The sequence below is a fragment of the Schistocerca nitens genome, chromosome 4 (assembly GCF_023898315.1).
Source record: "Schistocerca nitens isolate TAMUIC-IGC-003100 chromosome 4, iqSchNite1.1, whole genome shotgun sequence".
NCBI classification, from domain to species: Eukaryota; Metazoa; Arthropoda; class Insecta; order Orthoptera; family Acrididae; genus Schistocerca; species Schistocerca nitens.
Window position 1 is genome coordinate 161,756,407 of NC_064617.1, and position 8,158 is coordinate 161,764,564.

At 43.0% G+C, this 8,158-nt stretch overlaps 1 non-coding gene across 1 annotated transcript; it reads right to left on the reverse strand.

Moving 5' to 3' along the window:
- Positions 1 to 856: 856 nt before the first annotated feature.
- Positions 857 to 931, reverse strand: Trnap-cgg (transfer RNA proline (anticodon CGG)). The gene has a single exon. It is a non-coding gene; the product is annotated as a tRNA-Pro (tRNA).
- Positions 932 to 8,158: the final 7,227 nt, after the last annotated feature.

Consider the following 8,158-nt stretch of genomic DNA (forward strand, 5'->3'; position numbering starts at 1 on the left):
ATGTGATATGGCTTAGGTCAGCCTTCGATCCATTGTAGAACTTGGAAACCCATTCAGGGAATATTCATTCACATTTTTGTTGAACGCAGTTGGTTTTTATCATCCTGCATTAAAATTTTTCTTTTATCAATAGTGCAATTTATAAACAATGTTTTGTGACTAGAATAAAAATTCCAGTGGTAAACTTAACTGCTTTTTCGACGTTATTTTACCGTTATTTTACCAGCTAACTAAAAATAGGAAAGCCTTGAACCCCTTGCACTAAATTTAGTAAGTATTAAGATTCTTTTACAGGGAGTGCAGTGGAGCTGACGCTGAAATCAATAAGTATTTGATTATATCATCATTAGTTACACTGAACTCTTCTGAACTCTACATGTCATGTGTGGTCTGGCATCTCGCTACCAGCAACAGGTCCCAGGTTCAAATTAGTCAATTCCCTAAAAAAACACGCTCAGAGCGTCGTTGCGCGAAAGTGGTAGGGAGACACGACTTAGAACAAACAGACACCACGCAGAATGTTAGAAAAATGGAGGCATTCGCAACGTGCTTGCTTCCAGCCTGCAACGCATTCTACAGTGCTTTCGTGTCCATACGGCTCACACCTCAAACTAATGCTGAATGACGTAGTTTCGAAAGGAATGAAATTTAATCATCCAGTACCTCATTCAGTGCTCGTTATGTGATGAACTTCTCCGCAATGTTCTCATTATTATTGTAAGGGATAATTTAGATACATAAGCAGACATATTGAAGGTCTGTGAGTTCTTTAGCTATGGACCATGTTATAACTCTCGTTCTTCAGAAAATATAGCTACTACTTAATTAATGAAAGTTCCTGGCAGATTAAAACTGTGTGCCCGACCGAGACTCGAACTCGGGACCTTTGCCTTCCGCGGGCAAGTGCTCTACCAACTGAGCTACCGAAGCACGACTCACGGCCGGTACTCACAGCTTTACTTGTGCCAGTACCTCGTCTCCTACCTTCCAAACTTTACAGAAGCTCTCCTGCGATCCTTGCAGAACTAGCACTCCTGAAAGAAAGGATATTGCGGAGACATGGCTTAGCCACAGCCTGGGGGATGTTTCCAGAATGAGATATTCACTCTGCAGCGGAGTGTGCGCTGATATGAAACTTCCTGGCAGATTAAAACTGTGTGCCCGACCGAGACTCGAACTCGGGACCTTTACCTTTCGCGGGCAAGTGCTCTACCATCTGAGCTACCGGAGCACGACTCACGCCCGGTACTCACAGTTTTACTCCTGCCAGTACCTCGTTTCCTACCTTCCTAACTTTACATTCTACTTAATTAATGTTTCCCAGTGTGCGGAGGTTGGGGAAGTGGGTGGAGGAATGGAAAGAGGAATACATGTAGACTGTACAAAAGTGTAACATGTTAGACACTAATGTTGAGAAAACATGTCATTTATGCATGCTCGTGTCAAAATATGATACGGCACTGCATGTGAAAGTTAGGTAAGTTATTTCAACAAAATCTCCACAGTTCAGAATGAGTTAAAACGATGATTTTTCGCCCCATTGTGTAACCATAGATATTTTACTTACTATTTTAATAATAAAATGTGTTGTGTACTGTTTCATACACAATGATAAGGAGAGGTGGGCCACAGAGTGGTGAAGCAGCTGTCTTCGTAATGAAGCTGGACAAGAGCAGAAATGATCAGTGATTGTGTAAATGCAATAATTAGAAGTTTTACTTAACTTACAGCTTTGTCCCAGCTTTGCGAAGAAACTTTCCAAAAGAACAGACACCAAAAAAGTCCAGTTATTACAAGAAACAAGCTGAAGATCGTCTTGCAAAAAAATGGCTTTGACCGCTATGCGACTTAACTTCTGATCCCAGTCGCCTAGAACTCATAACTAATTAAACCTAACTAACCTAAGGACATCACACACATCCATGCCCGAGGCAGGATTCGAACCTGTGACTGTAGCAGTCGCTCCGCTCCAGACTGTAGCGCCTAGAACCGCATGGCCACTCCAGCCGGCATCGTCTTGCAGCTTGAGGCTTCCGCTACTTACGCACGAGTGAATTGTTGGAGGCTGACTAAGACTGAAGACTGGTGAAGACTACGACAAAGAACGGGGCGTGTAGCTACGGTAGAGGGAGTTCACAGTCGGAGCCGGTGAAGGCACGGCCCAGTGGGTGCACTTCACTGGATCCGCCAGATCGCCGAGCGAAAGGTGTAGCAGTGTGTTGGAAACATGTGCTTCCGTTGCGATGCTGGTGGGGACGGGGGGGGGGGGGGGGGTGATGTCTACCTACGTTGCCACAAAAACCAATCAAGATTGTGATAAATGTTTTGTGTTTCGTTCTTGTAACTGGTTTTAGGCCCAAATGTCCACCTTCAGACCAGTCGCTCCTGATGACGTGAGGAGCCAGTTCACGGAGCTGCTGTGTAACACCTACTAGTGCCTGCTAGTCACACACTGCTCTTAGCACTTGTTGGAAGGGCACTCGAATGCTACGAAGAGGGTAAGAAGTACAGTACACTTGCAACAACCGGAATGAACGAAATAGATGTGTTTGGCAGCTATTGCTAACACTCCACATCTGAGCTCCGGAGGAACTGCGAGTGTTTTTGGAGTAAGTCATCCCAGAAATATTGCACTTTGCATGCAAACCGCTTCTAACATTATAGTGTGTCACGTCACCAGCGGGCTGACAGCGAGATTGCACCAGACGAATGGACTTCTGCTTCTGGTTTCTGATACGACTTCAGTATAATAGGTTTCTTCATCAAATAATTCACTTTATTTCTGAAGCCATGTTATCGTACCAGAAAAAGCTGAATTGCAGGAATATGCATTATTGGGCTTCTCGGAATCCGCACTGGAACAGGCAAGTTGAATTTCAGATGCAGTAGAGTGTATACGTTGGAGGAGGTATTACGGTGACCGGAAACAGACAAGTCTGCGAACTAGTTCAGAACTAGCGGTGTCCACAGCGAGTGATCAGAGAACAAAAGGTAGACAACACGAAGAGAATGATAGACAACGAAGACTGCACAGCAGAGTCGCATGTCCAAAGGGCAAAGCTAAATCGAATACTAATACGTAAAGAATTCAGTACAAAGACAACGATGTGTAGCGTGAGTTATTCGGCAATGCAGAGAAATCAGAACTAATTGACAGAGCGGCCGCGCGGCTTGATTTATTAGCGCAGCCGCGAGCCATGATTGGCCGGTCGGACAGACGTGGCTTACAGCAGCGCCTACATCGGCGACCGCAGCGACCGCGACTGCTGCAGTGCCGCCTAGCGGCCCTCATCGATATCCAGCGGCTAGAGACACGGGTCACACGAGAGATTTATTGCAGACTTCGTAATTCGTCATTATTTTAGAATCGTTAACAGGTAAAAGGTAAGTATTATTTCCTTCATTACCGCACTCTCCTTGAGGAAAGTACCACATGAAATGCGTAGATGGACACCTTGCTCACTATTCGTTTGTGGCTGAGAAAGCGACAGCTCCTTCTTGGTCACCAGACAGATCAAGAAGGTGTTTTCTATTGACTTGCTTGTTGTTGACTTGCTTATTGCTTGCTAGTTCCTCGTAGTCAGCGCGTACACAACTTTCCCACTAGAGCGCTCCCTGCTAAGCACAACAGCGGAGGCGCAGAGCTCGTCCATCTCCGCACTACGAGATGGCTCTGCCTTAGAGACGGACCAAATTCTGCTTCCGCCGATTCGCGTATTAATATGTAACGCAGCCAATGAGATTGCTGCTAACGTAGAACCTTTTCTCCTCACGGATCACACTCGCGCAGTGATACATTAACGCGCGAGGTATTATAACGAGTGTACAGACCTCCGATCAGTGAGTCTGCATTTTTCTGCACCAGTCTGTACCAGTCTACATTAGTCTGTACCAGTCTATAGTCAAGTTTCAGTCTGCGACTAATAAGATTATCATATTCCTGTACTTAGCCATGAAGATAAATGTATAGACACATTGTCAAGTGTCAGAGATATGTGAGAATAAGATTAACGTACCAAGACCAAAGGAAATTCAGATTGTCAATTGTAAATAGCATCCAGAATCAAGTTAAGTAAGGTTTGTGCTTGTTATTATTTTAATAAATGTGTCTGAAAATGAATCAAGTTCTGTTTAAAGTTTATCACCGTCAATCTGCTACTCTAAGCGTGCAAGTGGCATTTCTATCGTTTGACCTAACGGCAGAAGATAAACACGCCACGATAAGACCACGAGACGTATTGCTGACACTCGCCTACTTCGTTAGAGCGACAAGTCAAATAATCTGATGGTGTGTGTACCGAAGGTCTTACAGTACGCACACCACACTTGTCATCCACATTTGATACCGATGGACTCTTATCCCTTTGATGAACCTAAAGAAGAAACCTAAGTACAAGAGACGGTGGCCCAATAGGATTTAAGACATCAAGTATTTCCAGAAAATGCCCTGATAGTTGATAACGAAGAAATCACTCCATCTCTGCAGAAGTTCTTGCAACGGGGACCGCGAACCTATAATGCAGTATACAAGGGGCATTTCGAAAAATCGATGAGATAATTCCAATGTTAAGGAAGTGCTTATGACCGTATCCTTTTGTATTATCCTTTTTTTGCCGTTGCTGGTATAACTTTTTCTTGATATTCAACTCATGACGAGTGCTTATTATTTAACGATGTTTATACCTCGACTCTCCATTTCACAACTCATTTAACGTATGAGAAGCAACTTTCTATCAAGTCTCTGGCATAAACAGTAGGTCGGTTAACGTGGTTGATTGGTGAATCATCCTTGGACGCCACATTTACACCCTATCGGCTTACGTTTCGTCAAGTGTCAAGTGTCTCATGACAAGTTCACTCGCCGGCGGCAGTGGCCGTGCGGTTCTAGGCGCTACAGTCTGGAACCGAGCGACCGCTACGGGCATGGATGTGCGTGATGTCCTTAGGTTAGTTAGGTTTAATTAGTTCTAAGTTCTAGGCGATTGATGACCTCAGAAGTTAAGTCGCATAGTGCTCAGAGCCATTTGGACCAACCCAAGTTCCCTCTATCCATGGCTTTGATTTATCCTGCTTGCAATATTCCAATGCCTTGTGTTATTCTGATTACGCTGCAAAGTTCTTTTGGACATGCATACATGTACAAAGGAACAGTCACTGCGACGACCACAGCCGCTACGAAACACATCAAATGAACTGGCTATAGCGAATAAGGACTACTATCAGCTGATGGTGGTCCTCATTCGCAGTTGCGAATTCATCTGATGTGTTATCCTGACAGGTTAGGTCTCCGATCACCAACAGCCCCTACGTACTTCGAAGCACCTTCTAAGAGCAATCAATCTAAGTGAACACTACGTACAGTGGAGTAAAAATATGCATCCACTAGTAATTTATCTATTTCATTTAGCGAGCTCTGAACTTGGATACTCTTAGTAGTTATATGACTTCGTACTCACTGTGGGGAGAAAACAGAACTACAGCGAATACTAAAAATATTATCTGCCACAGAACCGATAGCCCTTTCGGGGAGAAAATGTCTGTCGCTTTGAGGAAAAATTTTCACACACAAGAAAGACTGTTCCTTTTCTATATAAAACGCCAACCGAGCAATCGGACTTATAAATTCACTTGTATGAAGTGAGCTACGAATCACGTATCAGGAAATGCAGTAAGTCACTGGCGACATAACTTTATTCTTATACACATATCGCGCCGTAATTCACTGGCTGTCAGTAATCAACATTATTTCAATTCCAATTCCAGTCAAACAAGTTTGGTGCGCCACGTACATGCAATGCATCTTTCATGACAAGACAGTTCAAGACTGTCTTGTAAAAATAGCATTAAATATTTCGGTCATCAAAGGGCGTAGTCGGGCGTTTTCTGACAAATGCTACATCATCACTTTGCTGTTGTTCTGCTTCCTACCAAGGACCAGTTACTTTCACCTCACCGGTAGCTTCAGTGACAGCATATTGTTTCAAGAAACAGTTTTAATCCACTTCAACGCAGAAAATCCACCACGCTGGTAATTATCGGCCTCTCAGCAGTGGTCTTATTCAAAACACCTCAGAACTAGATCCCGTAATCTAACATTAAAGTGGGTCATGATAGTCGACACAAGCGATCTGTCACTAACTTCTCTCCATTGTTCCCATCTTGCGAGAATACTCTTAGCTGCGTCAAGCTAGGCTGGACCATCGACGTGTCTTCCCCATCAGACAGCAATCTGTTTCATGTTGGAAACTAATAAATTCTAAATTCTAAACATTGTTATTTCTCCAAAATTACTTATCGGATTTTAATGTGTGATAGGACGTTACATCGCCTCTTTTATAGCAACGACACATGCAACAGGAATTGCGTAATAAAGGTATTTAGGAAATGACGCAGTATGTCATTTAGTTAGGACTTTTTCATAAATAAGGCGAGTGAATGTAAAATTTTGTATCTTACTAGCTTCATGAAGTATCTCACGTCGAAAGCTTTGCTGAAACATGCTGTATAGCTGACTTATAATGACTTAAATGATGTCCTTACGTGACTTGTAACGAAAAAACATTTTACTACCTTACAACTAAGTTACTGTATGTGATATGAAAGGTGTTACATATCTTAAAAATCACGTACTGCGATATTTTCTTCCACAGTGTGCGGTACGAAGAAAACAAAAATGATGATGAAAGGAGGTTGTTACAATGTCTTACTTGTGTGTCAGTTATATCACAAGTTTTAACTTTATTGGGCTGTAGAGGATGTGTGATCTTAAAGCAACTAAAAATTTGTCGCTATGATGCAGTACTGTTTAGCAAAATAGAAATTTCTCTTTGAAACGTTGTTGACGTACAGAAGTAATACGGTGACGGTTTTAAAGAATGTGGATATTGAGCGAGCGATTTTCTAGACTCAGCCTCCTTTCGTTTCTCAATAACAAATTGACCTATATTGGTGCTTCATATTTCTTAACTTGCTCAGAAAGGTACTTTGGGTAGACGTCTATGAATATGGTAGTAGTGCCTGCAGCTCGTGGTCTTGCGATAGCGTTCTTGCTTCCCGCACACGGGGTCCCGGGTTGGATTCCTGGCGTGGTCAGGGATTTTCGCTCCCTCGTGATGACTGGGTGTTTTTTGTCTTTCATCATCATTGACTCGCAAGTCGCCGAAGTGGCGTCAGCTAAAAAGGACTCGCACTTTCGGCGGCCGAACACCCCGCATGGGGTCTCCCGGCCAACAATGCCGTACGATCATTTCATTTCATTATAATGCTACTCTGAAAATGAAATCAAATGATCGTATGGCATTGTAGGCTGGAGGCCCCATGAGGGGAAGTTCGGCCGCCATATTGCAAGTCCTTTTTAGTTGACGCCACTTCGGTAACTTACGATGATGAAATGATGATGAAAGACAGACAACACCCAACACACGCCGAAAGTGCAAGTCCTTTTTAGCTGACGCCTCTTCGGCGACTTGCGAGTCAATGATGATGAAAGACACAAAACACCCAGTCATCTCGAGGCACAGAAAATCCCTGACCCAGCCGGGAATCGAACACAGGACCCCGTGCTGGGGAAGCCAGAACGCTACCGCAAGACCACGAGCTGCGGACACAGTAGCAATACATGTTTTCCAGAGCATACACCGCTACCAAAATTAGATATTGACATTGACAAATAAGAGCGAAGGGAATACGGAGAATGGTAGTATTCTGTAGAGTTGTTCCAGGCTTATACAATTCATTATTATTAGGACAGAGTAATACTTAAACAGAGAATCGCTCCAAGCAGATGATAATGTGAAGAGGAAAGGCATAATTTCCTTTCTGAATTAACTCAACGTGTTCTGTATATTTTTTATAGTGAGTGAGATAGTTTTCATTACTAACCAAATTCGTTTTTATTTGGGACAGTTAAGTTTATATTTACATGAAACAGCAACCAAGCTAACAAACATCGGATAAAATAAATAGCAAATAAATACTCCAGTCTCCTGAATTCCTTGGAGTATTATTAAATGTAAGTTACGGAAAATGTAGTTATCCGACAACTCACGAACTTGTCAAGAGTCTGGAATGCACCATATGAATGTAGAATAGCTTTATGTCATTGCTGAATAACTTCGTGATATTTTTTGAGCACGACGTTATATCTATGAATGACCAA